Raw genomic sequence first — 26,000 nt, 5'->3', positions numbered from 1 at the left:
TCCTTATCATGTGTGAGACATTCTTCTAGGCAATACACATATCAGTGAACAAAATGCACAAAATTTCCATCTTCATTTAAGTGTGTTATGGAAGAGATAAACAATAATGTGATAAATAAGTAAATATTTATAGTATATTAAATGGCTACAAGTGGTAAGGAGAAAAAATAGGCTTATTAGAGTTCAGAAATATATATACACACACACATACATATATATACACACACACACATATACATACATACATATATATATGTGTATATATATATAATTTTTTTTTCCTTTTTTTTTTTTGAGATGGAGTTTCATTCTTGTTGCCCAGGCTGGAGCACAATGGCACGATCTCGGCTCACCACAACCATCACTTTCTGGGTTCAAGTGATTCTTCTGCCTCAGCCTCCTCAGTAGCTGGGATTATAGGCATGCACCACCACCCCAGCTAAATTTGTATTTTTAGTAGAGACGGGGTTTCCCCTTGTTGGTCAGGCTGGTCTTCAACTCCCGACCTCAGATGATCCACCCGCCTCAGCTTCCCAAAGTGCTGGGATTACAGGCGTGAGCCACCACGCCTGACTGAGACATAGTTATATTTTTTTTAAGACAGTGGCCACCGAAAGGCTCTCTGAGAATGTTACTTTGAGAAACAGTCTATTGTTGGGAAAGAATGAGACATAGATATTTGCGAGTTTCTCAGGCAGAAGAAAAATAATTATGAAGGCAGCGAGGTGCTGAAGCTTCTCTTGCTGGAGAAACAACAAGGAGGCTAGTGTGGTTAGAATAGAGTGAGCAAAGAGGCGAGTTTGAAATGTGACAACAGCATTGCCATAGGCATAGTGTACGGTCTTAAGAACAGACAGCAGTGTTGACCCACTCAAGCACAATTAGGGCAGGACTCTGTGCTCAGTCTTTTCATTTCAAGTCACAGAAAACACGACTCCAACATATTTGAAAAAATAAATTTGTACACATACAAAAAACATGCATAGAAGATGCAGAATTCAATTATGGGGGATTCTAAACTAATTTGCACATGGTGGCCCAGTGTCTTCAGGCTTGCATCATCACATCAGACCAAACCCAACTCTATGAGTCTTTGCAAATGACTCAAGCAAAGCACTGAGATATCATCTGAAATGGATTGACTTGGGTCATGTGTCCATCATACATAAATAATCACATTGCTCAGAGAAATGGGTTATTCTGGGTGACCTAGGGCTGTGTCACATGCTCCTTCCTAATAGCACATGCACTGAGAGAGAGAAACATTCTGGTCTCATCAAGGAAGGATAAAATGGATGCTAGAAGCTAATAATAAATACACTCAACAAGCTCGCAAGGGAAATTATATCTAAGCTGAGAACCATAGAAAGATGGCTCTAGACACGTAGGAAGGGCTTTATATATGGAGTTTTGACTTTATTAAACAGACAATAGGGAAGTGTTGAGGGTTTTTAATAGGACAACAGTGTAGACATATTTCTGTTTTTGAAAAAGTTCATTGAGATAGCAATATTGAGAATGGGTTAGAATGGTGCCATGGTAGATTTGCAAAGACCAGGTTTTAGGCTACTGATATAACAGAAAACAATTGAAACCTGGAGCACGTAGTAGCAGTGGGAAGGAAAAGCAGTGGATACAGCTGAGATGTATTTTGAAGCCAAAATCAACAGGCTTGAAGCTCAGAAGAAAAGATGGGAGAGGGAAGGAAGGATTGTGTTCAGCAAATCTGATAGCTACTGCGTTATGGAAACAGGAGAGGAAGGATTGTGGATGGTCACACAAGGGGCTTCACAAATTTTGGAAATATTTCATTTCTGAAACTGGCTCATGAATACATGAGTAATCATGTTTTATTTCTTATGACATAAATATATCATATAATGTTTTATTATTTTATATTATATATCACCTTATGCATAGCATTGAGGTTTATCTTCCACTGTGGTTTCAGAGATACCATTACAGGGATTGACTTTTATCTCAAAGAATCTAAATAACTGAAATATGAATTTGACTCTGAGCTAATACTATTTTCTCCTTTTGGCAATTCGTATCATTTAAAACAAATTTTGATTTTTGTTTGATTTTTCTTGGTACAGACTGGATGGTATTCCTTACTTTCTTAAATGTTCAGAAGCTTTTAAAATATGTTGATTATTATTTAATCCACATGTTCTGGATGATTCAGAATTTCTAGCCCAACATTCTGCTAGAAATACATTACTATACCCAGTTTTCAAATATATCAGTAACAACAGTTTTAATAGCATAATTAAATGTCCTGCATCCACTGAACCAGCAGAAATAACATTTGAGTCTTACAGGGTAGTTCTTCAGCATGACTTTGAGCATTTTTTATGGCCAAGAATTCAGGTCCTTCTAGAAATTGTGTGAGCCACTCAATCAATACCTTTTATTATACTAATGTACTATTTAAATGAGTCAGAGTTTGTTTCTGATATTTGCAACTGAATACCCAGTTGATATAAACACCAATATGCACATTTTATAAATTTCTTCATTTCTGCTCAACAGTTCAAGCCTAGGAGAAGGCTACATTGATCTTGGATTGATATAGGATTAGCTACACTAGAAGAACAGTGAGTACAGAATCAAAGCCAGACATAGAAATAAACTGAGATAGAAAGGGATGAATATAGACAAAGAAAAGATGTCTAGACCAATGAAATAAGGCAATTAAAAGAGGGAGAAGACAAGATAAAATGTTTTATCCAGATTTTAAAAACTCATCTGATTTCAGAGATGAAGTGAATGATGATGATATCATGACTCAGGGTGTTGTCAGGAAAAGCACTTCAGTAAGTAAAAAGGAGGTTATTGAAAATGTGGACACAGAGAACCTGAGGGGCTAGTAAGTTCAACAAATGGTTCACATATTGAGTTACAAGGATGACGAGGCAAAGAGTCTGGTGCCAAAGTATTCAGTGTAAAAGTAAGAAATTAGAATTCCTGTGGTGTTGAGAATGGAGAGGGGGCCATAGCTGATGGGTATGAACATCAAAGTAAAATAGGTGTTTAGTGCAAGAGTAGAAGAGCACTGCTCTGAGAGTAGCAGCAGAGCAGATGCTGCTGCCACATTCAACTCTGCAGACAGGCCTGGATTTACCCTCTCCTAGACACTCCTGTCTTTTCTGTATAATGCAGTTCAAATAACTGTTTGCAAATGTAAAATGGGCATGTAATATTACTAAGTGTAACAAGAAAGAGCTAAAATAAGCAAGGCACTGAACTCTCCACATACGTCGTAGCAAAAAGCTTCCATTTTAACTAGAATTGAGAAATGCTAAGGTCCTTTTATTTTAATAAAAATAGGATTCTGCCTGATTTTTATTTTGGCAAAAAAAAAGGAAAGATAATCATTCATTTAAAAATGTGTTGTGATTCCTAGTAAAATAGTAAAATATAAGCCATATTTCTATAGAAAGCTTGTTTTTTTTTGTTTTTTTTTTTTCAGTGAGAACGTTATCTGACATTTGTCCAGAATTATATAATCATTAAAAGGGACATAATTCAGAGATGAGTGAAGACAAGCTTTAGGCCTTTTAGTACTCTCTTTTTGTAATTTAATTTAGAGGGGAAAGGGCTATACATGCAGTAAAATCATCATGAGTTCCCAAATTTGGATTTCCATATGAAAGAAAACCGAATACTCAAGTAAGATAGGACATAGACTTGCTGTATTAAATGAATTTCTTGATTTCTGAGGATAAACATTATATTTCAAAATAATGAAAAATTATATTTTTCAATTAACAAATTATCCATTTCCATCTTTGATGTTAAGGATAGTTAACCTATTATCTCACATACATATTCCAATTATTTTCATCAGTATTTATTTCTCCAATAACTTCCTTTTATGTTGAGGTTTGATAAGTGATAGATTTTTATTTTATATAGCATCTAATTTTCCCCATAATGTCTATTGTTTATGTTTTTTATTGTCCTGTTTAAAAGCCTTATTCATCCTGAGACCAGATAATCACCTATGTGTTTCTGGTGTTTTTATGAAAGAATCCACTATAAGGAGTTTTAAATCTTTTAGAAATTGTGTTGGTATATGGTGAGAGATTCTGTTCTAAACTCTATTTACTTACTTATTTAATTACTTATTTTATTTATATTTCTAAGTACTTGTCATAACACTACTTATGAATGCACAAAATCCTGCACTGATCTGAAATGATAATTCAAGACAAACTGAAATGTTTATATGTCTTCCAATTGCTATGTGAACTTCTTACTCTGTTCCAATTATCTATCTATTTCTGTGCCATGGTCACAATGTTTCATTGTTCTAGTTTTATATTAATTTTGACATTTGGAAGAGTATGTTTATACTTTTGTTATTCTCACATATATTTTATGCTAGAACATTTTAAAATCACTTTACTAATTAAAATGTGATTTCCTTTTATTGTAATTAAATTAAAAAGTAAAAATTGGTAAAAGCTGACTTTTTAAAATTATTGAATCTTCCCTTTGAGAAATATAAAGTCCTCATTTATGCCAGTCACTGCAATTTTTAGAGCATTCCTATAGACCTTAACAACTACTTAATAAAGTACTGTATATGCAATCTTTTTTGCTCATTATATTTTCTAAATTTGGGTAGGGCAGTGCTAGAAGCAGCTGTTGAATATTTTAATAATTATTTATTTTACCCAATATTTTTAGAAGTCTTAATATTTTCAGGGATTCTCTATTTTTAAGCATGTTAAATGTAAATCATTTCAAATTTTTTCTTATACTGTCTTTCCCACCTTGTGTGTAAGCTGTGTCAGGGAATGATTTTCAAATAAAGTTAATCACTGCAGAACATAATCATCCTTGTCTTAGTCCCAAGTTTAATAGTAACATTCTTAGTGTTTCACTAGTAATTAAGATACTGTAATCCCAGCACTTTGGGAGGCCGAGACGGGTGGATCACGAGGTCAGGAGATCCAGACAATCCTGACGAACATGGTGAAACCCCGTCTCTACTAAAAAATACAAAAAACTAGCGGGTGAGGCGGCGGCGCCTGTAGTCCCAGCTACTCGGGAGGCTGAGGCAGGAGAATGGCGTGAACCCGGGAGGCGGAGCTTGCAGTGAGCTGAGATCCGGCCACTGCACTCCAGCCTGGGTGGCAGAGCGAGACTCCGTCTCAAAAAAACAAAAACAAAAACAACAACAACAAAAAATATACTAGCTATTGTTTTGAAATAAATATCTTTCATCATATTAAAGGAGAGACTTGTTTCTATTTTACATTTTTTCAGTTTAGGAGGGAATTTGTATTTATCAAGTGCCCTTGCAGTATCTATTCAGGTCGTCTTGATTTCAGTCTTTGAACTTGTTGATGTGACAAAATACGTTAATACATTTTTTAATACTGAGACACCATTGAATGCAGAAAGCTAATCACTCTGTGTGTATGCCTATGCCTTCTCTGATATCATATAAGTTCTAATATCATATAAGTTCTCCTATTTCACATTTCCAAGAAGAGTCTGTGAGACATAGCCTTTATCTTTTTCTCCGCTGTCTATACAACTCCAAACCAATACTGAAGATTAAGTTTGACTATTTGTACTTTGTTCCTCATTTTCCAGCTTTGTTGAGGTATAATTAACAAATTAAAAATATACATATTTGAGGTTTACAGTGTGATACTTACATATATATACACATTGTGAAATTCTACAATCCAGCTAATTATCATATCCAAAATCTCACATAGTCACCTTATTTTTTTGTGGTGAGAATATTTAAGATCTACACTCTTAGCAAATTTCAAGTATACAATACAGTATTATTAACTATAGTCACCATATTAGTTTGTTCTTATGCTGCTAATAAAGACATACCTGAGACTGAGTAATTTATAAAGGAAAGAAGTATAATTGATTCACAGTTCCACATGGCTGGGAAGGCCTCACAATCAAGGTCGAAGGCAAATGAGGAGCTAAGTTCCATCTTTCATGGCAGCAGGAAAGAGAATTTGTGCAGGGAAACTCCCATTTATAAAACTACCCTATCTCGTGAGACTTATTCACTATCATGAGAACAGTATGGAGCAAACTGCCCCCATGATCCAATTATCTCCACCAGGCCCTGCCCTTGACAAACGGGAATTATTACAATTCAAGGAGAGATTTGGGTGGGGACACACCCAAACCATAACAGTCAGCATGCTGTAGTATATCTCCAGAATATATTCATCCTGCATAACTGAAAGTGTGTATCCTTTGACCAAGATCTCATCATTTCCCCAGTCCCCAAATTCACTGGCAACCACCATTCTACTCTCTGCCTCTATTAGTCTGATATTTCTACATTCCACATATAAGTGATATCGTGTGTTATTTGTCTTTTTGTGCTTGATTGATGTCATTAGCATAATATACTCCAGTTTTATCCATGTTGTCACAAATGACAGAATTTCATTTTTAAGGCTAAATAATATTCCATTGTGTATGTATACCACATTTTCTTTATTACACTGATGGACACTCGAGTTACTTACATATCTTGGCTGTTGTGAATAATGCTGCAATGAACATGGGAATGCAGATATCTCTTCATCATACTGAATTAATTTCTTTCCGATATATACCCAGGAGGCAGATAGCTAGGTCACATGTAGTTTTTGTTTGTTTGTTTGTTTGTTTACGTTTTTGAGAAACCTCCATACAGTTTTCTATAATAGTTGACTAATTTACATTCCCCTTAATAATCTACAAGAGTTCCCTTTACTGCATGTCTTTGCCAACAATTGTTGTTTTGTCAGTTTATAATAGCCATTCTAGCGGATGTGAGATAACAACTTATTGTAGTTTTAATTTGCATTTCCCTAATGTTTAGTGACAGTTGAGCACCTTTAATACAGCTGTTAATAATGTGTATGTCTTCCTTTGAAAAACTTCTTTTAAATGAGTTATTGTTTTTCTTTTTTTCTGTTGAATTATTTGAGTTTTTATTTCTTTTGAATTAAGCCCCATGTATGGTTCATGAATATTTTCTCGCATTCTATGAATTGTCTATTCACTTTTTTGTTTTCTTTGCTCTGAAGAAGCTTTCTAATTTGATAAAATTTCATTTATCCATTTTTGATGTTATTACTTGTGCTTTTAAGTTCATTTTCAAAAATCATAACCCACACCAATGTTAAGGAGCATTTCTCATATGTTTTCTTCTAGTAGTTTTATGGTTGCAGGTCCTACATTTAAGTCATTGATTTACTTTACATTGATATGCTGTGAGAAAAGGGGAGTCAATTTTATTAAGTTTTATGTGGCCTTAGATTTTCTGCTGCTATAATATAGTGCCACAGCCTGAGTAATTTATACAGAAAAAAATATTTATTTAACTCATGCTTCTGGAAGCTAGGAAGTCCTAAGGTGTGGTGCTGGCATCTGCTTAGCTATCTGGTGAGGGCTTTCTTGTTGCATCATCCCATGGCTGAAAGAGAAAAAGGCAGAAATTGTGCAGGACAGAGAGAAAATGGGGGGAGCCTACTCTGACCATAATGGCATTAATCCATTCATGAAAGCATAACTATCTTGACCTATTTACCTCTTAAAATGTTCCACCTTTTGATACTATCACAATGGCAATTAAAATCCAACATGAGTTTTGGAAAGGACAAACAATAGTACATGTGAATATCCAGTTTACCTAAAATCATTTATTGAAGAGACTATCCTTTTCTTATTGTATGTTATTGGTATCCTTGGTGAAGATAAAGCAAACATAAATGTACAGATTTATTTTGGGGCAGTCTATTCTCTTCTGTTAGTGTATGTCTGTTTTCATGACAGTACCAAACTGTTTCAATTAATATAATGTTGTAGTAGAGTTTTAATTCAAAAAGTGTGATGAAAAGTATGATGCTTCAGCTTTCTTTTTTTTTTTCCTCAAAATTGATTTGGATATTTAGGGTCTTTTTTATTTCCAGAAAAATTTTTCTACTTCTGTAAAAAATGCCACTGAAATGTTGATAAGGATTATCATTATAGATGATAGATTACATTAAATCTATAAATCACTTCAGGTAGTACTAACATTTTAATAATATTAACTCTTCCAACTCATGAACTCAGGATATATTTCCATTTATTTTTGCATTACACAATTTATCAGCGTTCTATAGTTTTCAGTGTACAGATTTTTCATCTCCTTAGTTAAATTTATTTCCAAGTATTTTATTTTTATACTGTTATAAATGACATAGTTTTCTTGATTTACTTTTCAGATGGTTGGTTGTTAGTGTATAAAAAATACAAGAGAATATTTGTGTTATTTTGTATCCTCCAAATGTACTGAATTCATTTTTTTATTCTAACAGTAAGGTAGCCTTTAGAATTTTCTATATTGAGATAATATCATCTGCAAACAGAGTCAATTTTACTTATTTTCTTATCTGATTGTGATATATATGTTGTAATATATTTTTAATTCAAGAAGTAAAATTTGCCTTTTATTTATGTGTATATATATAAAATATGGCATATATCAATATATAAGTTATATATTTCATATATATCCAAATATATAGGTTAATATATATTTATAACCAAATATATATATAAAAATATATATAGCCATATATAGGTATATATAAATATATGTTAACATATATATTAACATATATTCATATCTTTATATAAATCACTTGATTTATATATTTGTATATATAAATATATGTTTTATATATACATATGTGTTAAATACATATTTATATATACAAATATATAAATCAAATGATTTATATAAAGATATGAATCAAGGCAAAGTGAATCAAAGTGAATCAAAGACTTATATGTAAGACCTGAAACCATAAATATTTATATATTTATACATACAAATATACACTTATATATAAATGTCTTTTATTTCATTAACTATTAAGCATTTTATTGAACATAAAATATATATATATATATATATATATATAAAGAGAGAGAGAGGGAGACTAATTTCTCCAGCTAGAACTTTCACTATGTTGAACAGTAGTGGTAAAAGTGGGCATCCTTGTATGTTCCTGATCTTAGAGGAAAAGCTTTCAGCATTTAACCATTGAGAATGTTAGTCATGGACTTGTCATATAACCCAGAAAATTGTGAGCTTTATTGTGTTCAGGTAGTTCCCTTTTCTTCCTAATTTGAGAGTTTTTATTATGAAAGGAGCTGAATTTCGTTAAATGTTTTCCTCCACTTCTATTGCAATTTCTATATGATTTTCACCCTTCATTCTTTTAATGTCTTGTATCCCATCTATCGGTTTGCATATATTAAGCCATGTTTTAGTCCATTTGTATTTCTATAAAGAAATACCTAGGGCTGGATAAGTTAGAGGATTATTTGGCTCACTGTTCTGAAGGCTGTACAAGAAGTACGGTACCAGCATCTGCTTCTGTTGAGAGCCTCAGACTACTTCCACTCATGGTGGGAGGTGAAGGGAAGCAGGCATATATAGAGATCGCATAGTGAGAGAGGAAGACAGAGAGGAAGGAGAGGGAGATGCCAGGTTCTTTTTTAACAACTGTCTCTCATGGGAACTAATGAGTGAGAACTCACTCATCCCTCCCCATGCCCCATCAAGGAGGGCATTAAAACTCTTCATGAGGGATCCTTCCCCATGACCCACACACTTCTCTCTAGGCCCTACTTTCAGCATTGGGACTCAAATTTCAATATGAGGTTTGGAGGATCAAATATCCAAACTATAGCAAACTGTCATTGCATCCTGGGGGTAAATCAAAATTGATCATGGTGTATCATCCTTTAAATGTGCTGCTGAATTTTCTTTGCTAGTATTATGTTGAGGATTTTTCCATCAGCAGCAATATTAGCCTGTAATTTCCTTTATTTTAGTGTCCTTGTCTGACTTTGAAATCATAATAATGCTTACCTCAAGTGATAGTTAATACTGTGTCAACTTGATTGGATGGAGGGATACAAAGTATTAATCGTGGGTGTGTCTGTGTGGATGTTGCCAAAAGATATTAACACTGGAGTCAGTGGGCTGGGGAGGCAGATCTAATCTGCTGGGCAAATCTAATCAGCTTCCAGCGAATATAAAGCAGCCAGAAAAAGGAGAGATGGGCCTAACCTCCCAGCCTATATTTTTCTCCCATGCTGGATGCTCCCTGCCCTTGAACATCTATAATATATATAAAGAAGAGTTTATTAAGTATTATATATATTAAATATTTTATATATAGGTATGTGTTAGTTCTGTCCTCCTAAGATAACTTGGAGTAATACACCTCATAAAAGGAATTTGGAAGCGTTCTCTTCAGTATTGGGGGAAGTGTTTTAGAATTGGTGTTAATTCTTTAAATGTTTGGTAGAATTCACCAATAAATTCATCAGGTTCTGGGCTTTTCTTTGATGGTAGCTTTTTAATTTCAGATTCAATCTTCTTACCCATTACTGGCTGTTCAAATTTTCCATTTCTTCATGATTTACTCTTCTTAGGTTTTATGTTTCTAGTAATTTATTTATTTCCTCTAATTTATCCAACTTGCTGCCACATTAATGGTTCATAGTAATCTCTTATGTTCCTTTATGTTGCTGTAGTATCACTTGTAATGTCTTCTCTTTCATTAACCATTACACATTTTATTAAACGTAAATATATATTTTGAGATAGAGTCTCCCTCTGTCACCCAGGCTGGAGTGCAGTGGTGCACTCTCAGTTCACTGCAACGTCTGCCTCCTGAGTCCAATCAATTCTTGTGCCTCAGCCTACCAAGTGGCTGGGATTACAGGCATGCACCACCATGCCTGGATAATTTTTGTATTTTTAGTAGAGACAGGGTTTCACCATGTTGGCCAGGTGGTCTCAAACTCCTGACCTCAAGTGATCCATCCACCTCGAACTCCCAAAGTGCTGAGATTACAGACATGAGCCACTGCAGCTGGCCAATATTTTTATTTATTTGAATTTTCTTTCATTTTACAGTGTAAATAAAGGTTTTTCTGTTTTGTTCATCTTTTCAAAAAACCAATTGTTATTTTTTAAACTGTTTTAATTTTTTAAGTCTCTTTTTTGTTTATTTCTGCTTTATCTTTATTATTTCTTTCCATCTACTAACTTTGGCCTTTGCTCTTCTTTTTCTAGTTCCTTGAGGTATACAGTTAGATCATTTATTTGAGAGTATTTTTCTTGATACAGGCATTTATTGTTACAAACTTCCCTCTTAGAACTGTTTTTGCTACATCCCATAAGTTTCAGTATATGCTGTGTTTCCATTTCCATTTGTGTTAATAAACATTTTGTTTTCCTTTTTCATTTATTCTTTGTCCCATTAGTTGTTCAATAGTATATTGTTTGATTTTCATATATTTGTGAATTTTCTAGTTTCATGCCATTGTTGCCAGAAAAGACATTTGATATAACTTCAATTTTTTAAAATTTATGAAGACTTGTTTTGTGGCATAACATATTATCTATCCTTGAAAATATTTTTATGTGTTCGTGAAAAGAGTGTGTATTATGCTACTATTGATGAAAAGTTATGTATATCTATTATGTTAATTAGGTCAACTGTGGTTCAAGTTCACTGTTTCCCTGTGATTTTTTCTGGATACTCTACTCATTGTGAAGGTGGGTTATAAAATCTTTACTATTATTGCATTGCTTTCTGTTTCCCCCTTTTAGGTCTGTTAGCATTGGTATTATATACACAGGTTCTCCAATATTGGGTGCAAATATATTTATAATTATTTTAGCTTCACAATAAATTGACCCCATTATTATTATATTATGACCTTGTTTGTCTCTTGTGACAGTTTTTGACACAGCATCTATTTTGTCTTAGATCAGTATAGTCACCCCATTCTCTCTTCTGGTTACCATTTGCATGAAATATCTTGTTTCTACTCTTTATTTAAAACCTGTATATGTCCTTAAAGCTAAAATGAATCTCTTGTAGGCAGCATATAATTGGATTTTGCATTTTCATCCATTCAACATTCTATGTCTTTTAATTGGAGAATATTATCCATACGCATTACATGAATTGTTAGGAATAACTTACTATCGCAGTTTTTGTTAATTGGTTTTTGTTTTATAGTTCCTTTGTTTCGTGTTTTGTCTCTTATTGTCTTCCTTTGTTATTTGATCATTTTTGTAGTAGTATGCTTTGTTCTTCTGTTTTTTTGTGTATCCATTACAGGATTTTTTTTTTATCATTATTATGACTCTTACATAAAACTTATTATAGTCATAATAATCTCTTTTAAGTTGATAAGTTTGATTGCATACAGAAACTCTACATTTTAACTTCTCTTCCCTCCACACTTTATGTTATTGATGCCATTATTTACATATTTTTATACCATGTATCCATCAACAAATTATTGTGTCTTTAGTGATTTTTAATATGTTTAAGGCTTTTATAATAGAATTAAATGTGATTTACAAACCACCATTACAGTATTACAGTATTCTGAATTTGACTATATTCATACTTTTGCAGTGAGTTTTATACTTTCATATGTTATCAAGTTGTTAATTAGTTTCTTTTCATTTCAACTTGAAGAACTCCTTTTAGCATTTCTTGAAAGGCAGGTCTAGTGATGTTGAATACTTTTAGTTTTTGTCTAGGACAGTCTTTATCTCTTCTTCATTTCTTAATGGCAGTTTTCCCGGTACAGTAACCTTGGTTGACAGTTTCTTTTCTTTTTTTCTTTTTCTACAAGACAGAGTCCTTCTCTGTTGCCCAGAGCTGGAGTGCAATGGCATGATCTTGGCTCACTGTAAACTCTGACTCCCAGGTTCAAGTAATTCTCCTGCCTCAGCTTCCTGACTAGCTGGGATTACAGGTGCATTCCACTACTCCCAGCTAATCTTTGTATTTTTAGTAGGGGCAGGGTTTCACCATGTTGGCTAGGCTGGTCTTGAACTCCTGACCTCCTGATCTGCCAGCCTCAGCCTCCCAAACTGCTCTGATTACAGGTGTAAGCCACTGCACCCAGCTGACAATTTCTTTCTTTCAATATTTTAATTTTATAATCCTACTCTCTCCTGGCCTACCAGGTTTCTGCTGAGGAACCTACTGATAGTCTTATGGGATTTCCCTTGCAGGTGATGAGTCATTTTTTCTTGCTGCTTTTAAATCATCTATGTCTTTGGCAGAGAAAGCCATTCACCAAGCTGCCTGTCCAGAGATTTTGGGCTGTCTGACTGGCAGGATCTGCAAGTGGGCTTACTGCTGAAGTTTTCTGTTGGGTGGGCCTGATGCCTGGGCCATTGAGCAGGCAGGCCTGGTGCTGGGGTGGTCCTGGAAATTGTATCTTTAGGGATTGGCCTGTGACCTGGTGCCTAGGCTTGCCTCATACAGCTACAAACCTAGAACTCGGGTCTTCAGGGGATGGCCTGAAGCCTGGGGTTAAAAGGGTTGGATTTTTACAGGGTGACCAGGACCCTGAATCACGGGAACTTGCCTGGTGCTGAAGTGGAAATGGAGCCTGAAGATATGGGGTAGGCCTAGAGCCTGAGTATACAGGGGTAAGGCTTACAGCCTGGGTCTGCAAAAACCAGCCTGGCACCAGGGTACACTGGAGTAGGCCTGGTCCTAGAGTCTGTGGCAAAGCTGGGTGCTCATTTTATTCTCTTTTTCTCACACATAGGATATCTGTCTTCTCACTGTGCTGCATGGGCTTGGGGAAAAGATGACATGGGTAATGTGAATCTGCCCTTCCTACCATCTTCAGTGAGTCTTTTCTTATTTTGTGATCCCCATATGTGTCGCCATCTGTCATCTGGATTCCTTGGCACTTATGAAGTTATTCTCATGCATCCATGTTTATTCAACTTGATGTTTCTGTGAGGGGTTGAGTTCTGGGAAAATTTTATTTTGCCATTTTGTTGGTGTCACTCTGTGTGTTTCTTTTGTTTTCATGTTTGTATTTTTTAAGAAATTAGGTCTTACTCTGTCACTCAGGCTGCAGTGCAATGTCACAATCATAGCTTGCCACAGCCTCAAACTCCTAGGTACAAGTGATCCTCCCAACTCAGCCTCCTGAGTAGCTGGGACTACAAACATGTGCCATCACACCTGGATAATATTTTTTAAAGTTTTTAATAGAGATAGGGTCTCACTGTGTTGCCCAAGCTGATCTCAAACTCCTGGCTTCAAGCAATCATCCTGCCTTGGCCTCCCAAAGTGCTGGGATTATAGACCTGAGCCACTGCCCTTGGCCTGTTTTATTTTGTTTTGTTTAATGGACACCTACACCATTTGCCTTTGGATATAGAAAATTCTTCCTGAATTTTAAAATAAAACCTAAATTTTAAGAACAATTTCAAAGATATGGCACTTTTTTGTCCTGCTGTTTACTCACTTTATATTACTTAAAGACTCAAATGTGTCTCCTATTTTTCCTACAATTAACAAGAGAATAGAGTGTGGAGTGTCATTGTAAGAATGGCCATACAACTAAAAGGATGCACCATTTTAAAATGACGTTATCAAATATCTCAGTGAAATGAGACCCACAAGCAATGATAAATATGTCTATTCTCACAAAATTCTCTGCTCCAAGAAATTAACTCGTTTAACACTGAAACACATGCAGATATTGACTTTATGTGGCAAGGATGCAGATAAAAAGAGACTTGCCAGATTTCCTGACAGATCCTAAATGTCAGATCTCTCATTATTTCCCAAGTAATGCTATTACATGGTATTATATGATAACTTTTATTTAGCCACTGTTATTAACCCATCACCTATTAATTAAAATTTTCATGTATAGTTTTCTATAAAATTAGTGTAATCAACTTTACTAATACAAGAGATGGCTTCTCCATCTCTTTCAATAATTCAAGAACCCCAGCCTGAGGGACTCAGTTCTCCTGTGAGTGCACCACAAACTCTTCAGTTAAATACAGACACTGATTCTCACTGCCACATGAAATTCCTCCTAAAGACTCATCCTCAGAAGTAACTCAGATGTCTTACATTTGTGCTGTGGTTTATCATTCTTTCAGCTCTTCCTCAATAAATTTAATTATTTTTTTTTCCAAAGGGTTCACTCTATACTAAAATGGCTAAACCCAGAGAACATTTTCATTATCTGTCACTTGCCATGAATCAAAAAACCTACCATGATCATTATATCATTCCTCCCCACACACACCCATTCCTGGGCTTTTATGCCCTTTTCTGGATCTCTGGGACTTATTTTATTTCAAGGGACTCATTATTATTATTTTCTGCTCTGATACATCCCAATAGATCTCCCATAAAAATGAGGGTATAGGACTGGTTTCCACCTGCACAAATGTGTATATTCCTCCTTGTAACTATACCAAGGAGTGACAAAGCTTGTACTAAGCAACTGAAACACACACATACTGACACACATGCACGTTTGCCATCATACACACAAACCTAGGTTACTGTGCTCTATTCTGGGAAACTTGGTGCTTTTCAACTTACTTTTGCGTAGTTTAGAGAGACCATTCACGAGTATTTAGAAGCAGTATATCAGTTGTATATTTAGACCAACACTAAACAAGTAGGCCCATTCCAGAATCCTGATAAACATGCTTCTACATACTCATGACAAATATATATATAGATGTGTGTGTGTGTGTGTGTGTGTGTGTGTCCTCATCACTATTTGTAATGAGGTATATAGTGTGGTTAATTATTTTTTCTCACAATTGAAGACCCTCCTCTTGCTTTCAAAAGTTGTGAAATACAACATATTACAGTGATGAAAGCATAATTAATTATTTCTCCTTTCTATTTTAGTCTCTTTCCTAAATCAGTTGGGCAACTTTATTTTAGATCATACACTTGATGGTAGAACAAAGAAATGGCCTTGCAAAAATGTAAAGACAATTTTCTTTATCATTAAAATATTTTTGCTTCAGAATTATTAAAACTAATATATAAGAACTTTTTACATGTAACTAATACAAATTGTTCTTATCTGATGAATAGTTAATATATCATATTTGTTATGTAAAATGTCCTTTATATATTCACTGTGACCTAAAGATAATAAACAACGAGGCAAAAGTGAAACCAGCTACAACAGTGTAACAGATTTAATGCTGTTTGCTTACAAAAGTGAAGGAACAGTTAATAGGAAATGACAAATCTTCATTGATGAAAATTCTAACAGGCTGATACCTATGTAGAAAACCTATTTAGAATTACAATTCTAAGGATACCCACTCTAGGATATTTTCCACATATTTAGGTCAATTTAAGACCTATAAAAATACCTTTTTCCCTTCAGAGAGTTACTTTAATACCTTGTCTAATTAGCAACAAGAGAGCTCAAAGTTTCTTACTACAATAACGTAGTTTACCAACTTGAATTTTAAAAGGTATAACTCCACATTTACATGTGTTTGCATGCTAGGGTTATTAAAAGGGAGAGGTAATTAAGAGGCAGAAAGAAATTATTTTTCTAAATGACCTTTTTTCTACCAATATCTACCAGAATGTTTTTCCATTTATATGTTTTGATTAGCAATGAGGTTGACATCCAATTAATACTAATACCATTCTGTATTGCAGGTAACAAAGCACAGCAAAAAAAGAAAAAAAGAAAAAAAAAGAAAGTGATATTACTTAAACACTATAAAATATATTGGAATTTTGTATTAAAAAGTCATTCTGTATCTATTAGGGTAGTTTTTACTGAAATTATCTTTCTATCAAATATATAATTTACTCTTTAAAATTATTATTTTTCTAATGGGTGCTATTTAAGGGAAAAAGCTTCTTAAACCAATGATTTTTTTTTTTTTTTTTTTTTTTACCAAATCCTGGATAGTCTGTCAACAAAACACAATAATGTTTTAAACCATTATTTTGTTATTATTATCCCTTTTCAATTGGAATCCAAGCCTACCTTCAACATTATTAATCATTGGTGAGAGTGCAAACTGGGATAACCTATCTGGGATGCATTAACAAGGCATTCTGAAAAAAATAAAATATATACATATTTTTAATCATATAATTGTACTCTCACAACTGTATTTAATATAATATTTTTAAATATATATAAAATATATGTGTATCAAATCAGTCTTTATAATAGTGAAGCAAGCAATGGGGACAATCTGAATTTCAAATAAGATGTAAACACCTAAATAAATTGAGGCACATCAATATGATGGATGATAATGCAGCCTGTGAAAATAATATGATAAATCAAACTTGATTGATATAGAAAGATATTTTTGCTAAATGAAAAAGTATGTCTTAAAAGAGACATGATGACATTTTTGGTGATAACGGCATATTTATTTAAAGTATGTATAAATAAAATATCTTTTATACAGTATGGGTTTTGAAAATGTATTCTTCATTTTTAATGAAATATATAGGGAAATACGTGAAATATATTTTATAAAGTGAATGTACACACAATAAAAAACTGTACATTCATGCAAATAGCAAAAAGTATAGAACCCTTATTTCTGTGTGGTAAAATTAGCTTACAGTTTTTCTAAAATTTTTAACAAATATTACTATCTTGCAGCAGTAAAAAAAATACTATAATTTAAAATATATACATATATATAGAAAATCTACTGGAGAGAATCTGCATCTGCAGTCTTTAATAATATACGAGAAAGCATCTCTGAAGATCTTGACACACTCCTAATCATCAGACTCATATCTAGGCAGTTGTGATTGCCATGGTGATTTCAAAGCACTTGTTCTGATTCAGAAACGTGAAAATATGAAAACTACTGACTGAACTAAACATGGCTTGAAATATCAAATGTAATGCTTCTGCCTGTGCTTCTGCCCAGGTAGATTTTAGTAGTGCCAACCAATTCAAAGCAATGAACACATTTTTGTCTTCTGAAAGAATAACATTCATAGATTTAAAAGTAAAATGAGGTGGCTTTCTAGTGCTTTTCAAACTTTTCCCCTCTAACAGCAGAACACTGTATCCCAAATAATTCTTATATGGAATATAAAACATACAAGAAGTATCTAAATGTGTACAATGAATCAGAACAGAATTGATTTAAGGGTCAAAGGATGTGGGATACTAGCTGTGAGCTTTCCCCTCAGTCCTCTTTCCTCTCTTCCTGGCAGTTGCCCATCGGGCATCTCCCTAGAACCTACACACTCTGAAGAATTATGTTTGACATTGTTGATTTACAACATGGTTAAGCAAAAAATATGGAACTACGTTTACATTTCTGCAGCAATACATAAACAAATATTATACAGAATCATCCCTTAATGGTAGCAAATTCATTATATAAATGTAAATAATATATTATTATATATGATAGTAAGGAAAATATTGAATACACTCATGCTCAAATATTAGTGTGGAAAAGAATTATATGTATTTCTTATTGAAAATGAAGATTGCTGGAACCAGCCCTCAAAGATTTCAATTTCAAAGGATTCTAATAAAATTGGACCATAAATTGAGGAATATTCACAGAAAGTTTTGCAAAACACAGCTACCTCTGCCTCACGTGCAGACCCTTTTAAGTGTCTAAATCACTAGACTAAAATGGTAAATTTCTCACCTGTTCCAAGAGAAGCTTTTTATAACATGGCTCTCTTCAGTTGGTTACTGAAGAAGTATAGGTGAAACTAGGGGAAACCTAAGGAAAGGAGAAGAGAATACATGCTTCAAATACTAATCAGTGAAATAAAAACAATTAATGTATAATTTTTATATACAATGTTATGAATCAAGTAGATGAACATTCAGTAAAAAAAAATAATAGTACTTTTGAGATAGGGCATAGAAGAACTCAATGGTAGTGTGGAATATATTGTCATTAAAATAAGTCAGAATACAAAGCACAAACCCATCTAACTTAAAATCCAACCTGAACTAGCATGGATAAATTTCTATTAAATATCATTGGACAGAAATGGTGCCCTGTTGTGGTACTTAAGCTTAAGAGTAAACAATTTCGGACTTTGATATAACAGATTTAACTCTACCATGTTTAAGAGATTTTTGTGATAATAAAAATATTGATTAGACTGGGTAATCAAAATTCACATATAAAATTGAAGAAACACTTATAGAAGCAATGTATTTATGACAAACCCATAGCGAATATCATACTGAATGGGCAAAAGCTGGAAGCATTCCCTTTGTAAACCGGCACAAGGCAAAAATGCGCTTCCTCACCACTCCTATTAAACACAGTATTGGAAGTTCTGGCCAGGGTAATCAGGCAAGAGAAAGAAATGAAAGGTATTCAAATAAAAAGAAAGGAAGTCAAATTGTCTCTGCAGATGAAGTTATTGTATATTTAGAAATCCTCATTGTCTCAGCCCCAAAACGCCTTAAGCTGTTAAGCAACTTCAGTAAAGTCTCAGGATACAAAATCCACATGCAAAAATCACGAGCTTTCCTATACATCAACAATAGACAAGCAGAGAGCCAAATCATGAATGAACTCTCATTCACAATTGCTAGGAATACAACTTACAAGGGACATGAAGGAGCTCTTCAAGGAGAACTACAAAACACTGCTCAAGAAAATAAGACAGGACATAAACAAATGGAAAAAAATTCCATGCTCATGGATACGAAGAATCAATAGCATGAAAATGGCAAAACTGCCCAAAATTATCTATAGATTCAATGCTATTCCCATCAAACTACCATTGACTTTCTTTGCAGAATTAGAAAAACTACTTTCAATTTCATATGGAACCAAAAAGAGCCCAAATGGCCAAGACAATCCTAAGCAAAAAGAACAAAGCTAGAGGTATCATGCTACCTGACTTCAAACCATCCTACAAGCTTACAGTAACTAAAACAGCAAAGTACTGGTACAAAAACAGATATATAGACCAATGGAACAGAACAGAGAGCTCAGAAATAATACCACACATCTACAACCATCTGATCTCCGGCAAACCTGGCAGAAACAAACAATGGGGAAAAGATTCCCTATTTAATAAATGGTGTTGGGAAAATTGGCTAGCCATATGCAGAAAATTGAAACTGGACCCCTTCCTTACACCTTATACAAAAATTTACTCAAGATGGATTAAAGACTTAATGTAAAACCCAAAACGATAAAAACCCAAGAAGAAAAGCTAGGCAATATCATTCAGGACAGAGGCATGGGCAAAGACTTCATGACTAAAACACCAAAAGCAATGCCAACAAAAGCCAAATTGACAATTGGATCTAATTAAACTAAAGAGCTCTGCACAGCAAAGGAAACTATCATCATAGTGAACAGGCAACCTAGAGAACGGGAGAACATTTTTGCAATCTACTCATCTGACAAAGGTCTAATATCCAGAATCTATAAGGAACTTAAACAAATTTGCAAGAAAAAAACAAATAACCCCATCAAAAAGTGGGTGAAAGATATGAACATACAGTTCTCAAAAGAAGACATTTATGTGGCCAACAAACATGTGAAAACAAGCTCACTATCACTGGTCATTAGAGAAATGCAAATCAAAAACCACAATGAGATAGCATCTCATGCCAGTTAGAATGGCGATTATTAAAAAGTCAGATGCTGGCAAGGCTGTGGAGGAATAGGAATGCTTTCACGCTGTTGGTGGGAGTGTAAATTAGTTCAATCATTGTGGAAGACAGTGTGGTGATTCCTCAAGGATCTAGAACCAGAAATAACATTTGACCCAGCAATCCCATTATGATTATAAGTCATTCTACTATAAAGACACATGTACACATATATTTATTGCAGCACTATTTACAATAGCAAAGAGTTGGAACCAACCCAAATGCCCATCAATGATAGACTGGATAAAGAAAATGTGGCACATATACACCATGGAATTATGCAGCCATAAAAAAGAATGAGCTCATGTCCTTTCCAGGGGCATGGATGAAGCTGGGAGCCATCATTCTCGGCAAATTAATACAGGAACAGAAAACCAAACACCGCATGCTCTCACTCATAAGTGGGAGTTGAACAATGAGAACACAAGGACACAGGGAGGAGAACATCACACACTGGGGCATGTTGGGGGCTAGAGGGCAAGAGAAGGGACAGCAATAGGACAAATACCTAATGCATGTGGGGCTTAAAACCTAGATGATGCGTTGATAGGTGTAGCAAACCACCAAGACACATGTATACCTATGTAACAAACCTGCACGTTCTGCACATGTATCCCAGAACTTAAAATAAAATTAAAAATTAAAGAAGAAATGTAGATGAACACATACATAAGAAGTGGAATTGAGCACTTGACAAAGCTTTTCAACTTTCAAATTAGAATGTATATTGTATATATACACACATAAGAATGTATACACACATAAGAATGTATACACACATGTAAATATATGTATATAATACACACACACAGAAACAGATACAAACACAAGCATTTTGCCATGGGTGTGGGAAAATAGTACTTTTTAAAGTCTTCAATTGGATATGAAAATTGACCCTATTTTTACAAATAAGAATGGCACAACATGTTTTAATACCTTACATGTGTGCATAAAATTAGGTTAAGGAAACGATCAAATTAGCTCAAGGACATGTTTTTAGTACATGTCATTTTTGCTGTTTATCTTCAGTGCTCTCCTGCATTTTAATTTTTGTGATCACAACAGATTAAAACCCACATGACTGTAGGGAGAAACTGAGGTCAGTTAAATAAACGGTTTCACTTACACTTCACGTCCTGATAGTAATCATGCAAGGTATTAATATTTCTATTCCTACCACTTCCTCATAGTCAGAGTCTTCAAGGACATGAGGACCAATAGTTAAAGTAGAACAGTGAGCAGCACACTTTTTAGTAAATGGTCTAACTTTTTAGTAAATAGTAAACCTCTTTACCTTTGCAGGTCAGAAGGTCCCTGTGGCAGCTACTCAATACAGGCAGTGTGGTGAAAAAGCAGCCATAGGCAATATGAAAATAAATAAGTATGGCTGTGTTCCAATAACACTTTGTTTATGGACTCTGGAATTTGAATATCATATGATTTTCTTTCTTATTATTTTATTGGTTTTTATTATTTATTTATTTATTTTTAAATTTATCTTTTATTTCATTAGGTTTCTGTGAAATAGGTGGTGTTTGGTTACATGGATACATTTCTTTAATGGTGATTTCTGAGATTTTGGTGCATGCATCATCCAAGCAGTGTACACTGTGCCCAATGTGTAGTCTTTTGTTCCTCACCTCCCTCCCACCCGTTCACCCAAGTACCCAAAGTCCATTATATCATTCTTATGTCTTTGCGTCCTCATAGCTTAGCTCCTGATTATGAATGAGAATATACGATGTTTGGTTTTCCATTTCTGAGTTACTTCACTTAGAATAATCGTCTCATTTTCTTATTTCATGAAATATTATTGTTCTTTGTGTTTCTTTCAGTCCTCTAAAAATTTAAGAATTTTTCTTAACTCAATAGTCCTACAAAAACAGAAAGTAGGCTGGGACTGGCCCACAGCTATAGCTGTGGATCCCTACTGAAGATTAAGCTATCTCATGATCATAATGGTGCCAATCAGTAAGGATGGCTGTCAAGGCCTGATGCTTAGTCCCTGTAAGAATAGCCATGTGTCAATTCCCAGAGGTATGAAAGTGGGAATCCATATTTTTGCTTCATTTTTTTACTTTGTGAATAAATAAATCTCATGACTTCTGATCACAACTTGAAAATTTGAAAAAAATAACTTATTCAGGACAATAAGAAACAAAAATTTTCCTATTTTGTATAAGCAAAATAGATGAGTACACATACATCAGTAAGTCAAGCAAAGATGACTCATAATTGCAATGAGTTCTACTCTCTCATTGCAACTATGCAAACTATTATTTGAAAATAATACACAGATCCTGGCATACTTTCTCTAAGAACAATGGTAACACCTGCTAATTGCATCTATTTCCATGAGAAGAAAACCATACTTTCAGGTTGGTTACTAGGTAGTCTCAGTTTCCATACAGGAAATATTCTCAGTAGTTTGCAGCATCTGAAGATGTTCATTATGGACTTTTTCATAATAGCTAAAGATTGAAAATATTCTAAATTTTTAAAACTAAACAATTGAAATAACCAAGTATTAAAAATAGAATTGAACAAGGTACTTAAGTCATTATAAAATTATACTTTTCATGTTTAAAAACACTCACTGTCTTCTGGTTACAGTAATATGGCAGATTAATATTAGGTTGCTGAAAAAGTAATTGTGGTTCTTGCCATTACTTGCAGAAAATAATTGCAGCAAAAACTGCAATTACTTTTGCACCAAGCATATAAAACCTGAAAACTATCCCCTAGGTGCAACTAATAATCCCAGAAGAAGTACATCTTTTTTCAATTGTTTAGAGATACAATCAAGTACACAAGAAAAAACAATCTGTGCTCCGATAGTAAAGAAAGTATTGAAAAGCAGAGTAATTAATATGAGAACTGGAAGGGGATTTATTTTATTTAATTTTATTTTTAATTTTATTTTTGAAATGGAGTTTCACTCTGTTGCCCAGGCTGGAGTGCAGTGGGCAATCTCAGCTCACTGCAACCTCCATCTCCTGGGTTCAAGTGATTCTCCTGCCTCAGCCTCCCAAGTAGCTGGGACTACAGGTGCCTGCCACCATATCTGGCTAATTTTTTGAATTTTTAGTAGAGATGGGGTTTCATCATGTTGGCCAGGCTGGTCTCGAACTCCTGACTTCAGGTGATCAGCCTGCCTTGGCATCCCGAAGTGCTGGGATTACAGGCGTGATCCACTGTTCCCGGCCTGGAAAGGGATTTATTGATCTTGGCACCTAAGGACTTGGGTGTTAACCCTAAGTAGAGGAATAAGAAAAGAAAGAAAGAAATAACCACATATTTTAAAATCACTTAGGTTGTTTTTGAGTTTTTTGATTTTCTTTAACAGTGATGAAAATTAAAATTTTCCACAATAAGAGTCATTCTGCCATACTGTATGCATTCCAACAGTACTCTAGTAATTCTAACTCCATTAACAGTACTCTAGCAATTCTAAAGTATTTTCAATCCCTCTTCTGCACTTTGCACTGTATTCATTGCCTTAGCATTGTGTTTAAAATAACCAAAATATTCTCCCTCTTCAACTCTGTAAAGTCTGTTTATATAGCACCAGCTCAGTGGTGTCTATTATTGCTGCTTTAAAAAAAAAATGTTTGCAATGTGAAGTTCACAGTTTTTATAAAGATTCTCATCTTTGACTCACAATCTTTCAAGCTAATTCAGAAATATTCCACAAACTTTTCAGAAGTGTCCTGAACAATGTTAGGGAGAAGTTTATTAAACTTTCACAGCACTGAGTACTGATTTATTCTTTAGTATTGAATATCTCCCGAACATCTACTCTAAGGAGTTCTACGAAAGGCTTGTCATTTGCCTTGGCATGTTTTCTTTTTGTTTTTTTGTTTTTTGTTTTTTGTTTTGAGGCAGAGTCTCACTCTGCTGCCCAGACTGGAGTGCAGTGGCGTGATCTCAGCTCACTGCAACCTGCATCTCCTGGGTTCAAGCGATTCTCCTGCCTCAGCCTCCTGAGTAGCTGGGATTACAGGCATGTGCCACCATAGGCGGCTAATTTTTGTGTTTTCAGTAGTGACAGGGTTTCACCATTTTGGCCAGGCTGGTCTCAAACTCCTGGCCTCAGGTGATCCATCCGCCTGGGCCTCCCAAAGTGCTGGGATTACAGGCATGAACCGCCACACAGGCCTAAAATACGTACTAGGATTGACCTGACTTGCAAAAATGGACTAATTAATGATTAATTTGGAAATGTTCACAAAATATTAAATACCTGATAATTATCAAGATGAAAAGGACCTAATAGCCTCAAATTATCAGTCATGATTTGTCCTCATAAAACTCCAATAATCATAGGCTTTCACAAAGCTTTTCTTCATTATTGCCAAAAACTAGAGCACAAAATTATAGAGCAATTCTAACCAGATAAAGAATGTTTTCCTCCTTTCAAAGTAGATTCTATTAAAGATAAAGAAATAAATGTGTGTTTTGCTAATATTTTTTCTAAATGAAATATCATGTATCATTAGACAATCAGCCCAATGATAACTGACTAAAATTTCCTGATCAGAAAATATTCAGAATGTTGTATTGGTTGAAATTTAAATATGTAGTAGATGGAAAATACAAATTATTTATATAAAAATTGTTTCTATTTACATCTTTGGTCTTTTGTTAGTTTGAATAGGATGATGATTATGTATGCTGAATTGCCTGGAGTTCATAATAGTCTGGTTAAAAATATTGATTGATTTACCAATGGCAGTGTCATCTATCACAAATACTTCCTGCCGTTTCTAAGTCCTCCTCTCTATTTCAAGTCAGGTCCACAGGACTTCTTCACTTTCTCATCTCATATTCAGTTATAGTTTCTAACTTCACACCCATCCCAGAGTCTCTCCAACTCTAGCAAAAATTTTCTGACAAGATTGATGATAAATGCCTACTTTCTGAGTCCAATCAATATTACTTTATGATCTCTATATTAATTGATTTCTCTGTAGCATTTGATACTTTTGAGTCTTTGTCATTCATTACAGACAGTCTCTGACATAGGATGGTATAACAAGACTTTTCAACTTTATTATGGTAAGAAAGTGATACATATTCAGTAGAAACTGTACTTTGAGTACCATACTACCATTCTGTTTTTCACTTTCAGTACAGTCTACAGTAAATTAGATGAAATAATCAACACTTAAATATAAAATAGGCATTGTATTAGATGATTTTGCCCAACTGTAGATTGATGTAAATCTGAGCATGTTTAACATAGACTAGGCTAAGTGATGATGTTCAGCAGTTTAGGTGTATTAAATGCATCTCCAACTTATAATATTTTCAAGTTATGTTGAGTTAATCAGGATGTAGCCCTATCATAAGTCGAGGAGCATCTGCACTTACTTCTCCCTTATTTAGAAACCATGTCTATATTTTTCTCCTGTTTCCAGGCCCCTTGTCTTGGTGTTCATGGAGGATGTCTCCCCTTCCACTAGCTTATTAGG

At 34.3% G+C, this 26,000-nt stretch overlaps 1 long non-coding RNA gene across 2 annotated transcripts in view; it reads right to left on the bottom strand.

The window, feature by feature from the left end:
* The window catches only part of LOC102139191 (uncharacterized), a 558,779-nt gene that overhangs the window by 349,409 nt on the left and 183,370 nt on the right, over window positions 1-26,000 (bottom strand). For both annotated transcript variants that reach the window (XR_012416487.1, XR_280030.5), the window contains exon 3: window positions 18,542-18,619. This is a non-coding gene — a long non-coding RNA (uncharacterized lncRNA). The remainder of the gene's footprint in view (window positions 1-18,541; window positions 18,620-26,000) is intronic.

This window comes from Macaca fascicularis, chromosome 8 (assembly GCF_037993035.2).
Source record: "Macaca fascicularis isolate 582-1 chromosome 8, T2T-MFA8v1.1".
Classification (NCBI taxonomy): domain Eukaryota; kingdom Metazoa; phylum Chordata; class Mammalia; order Primates; family Cercopithecidae; genus Macaca; species Macaca fascicularis.
This window is presented reverse-complemented; position numbering and strand designations above follow the sequence as displayed.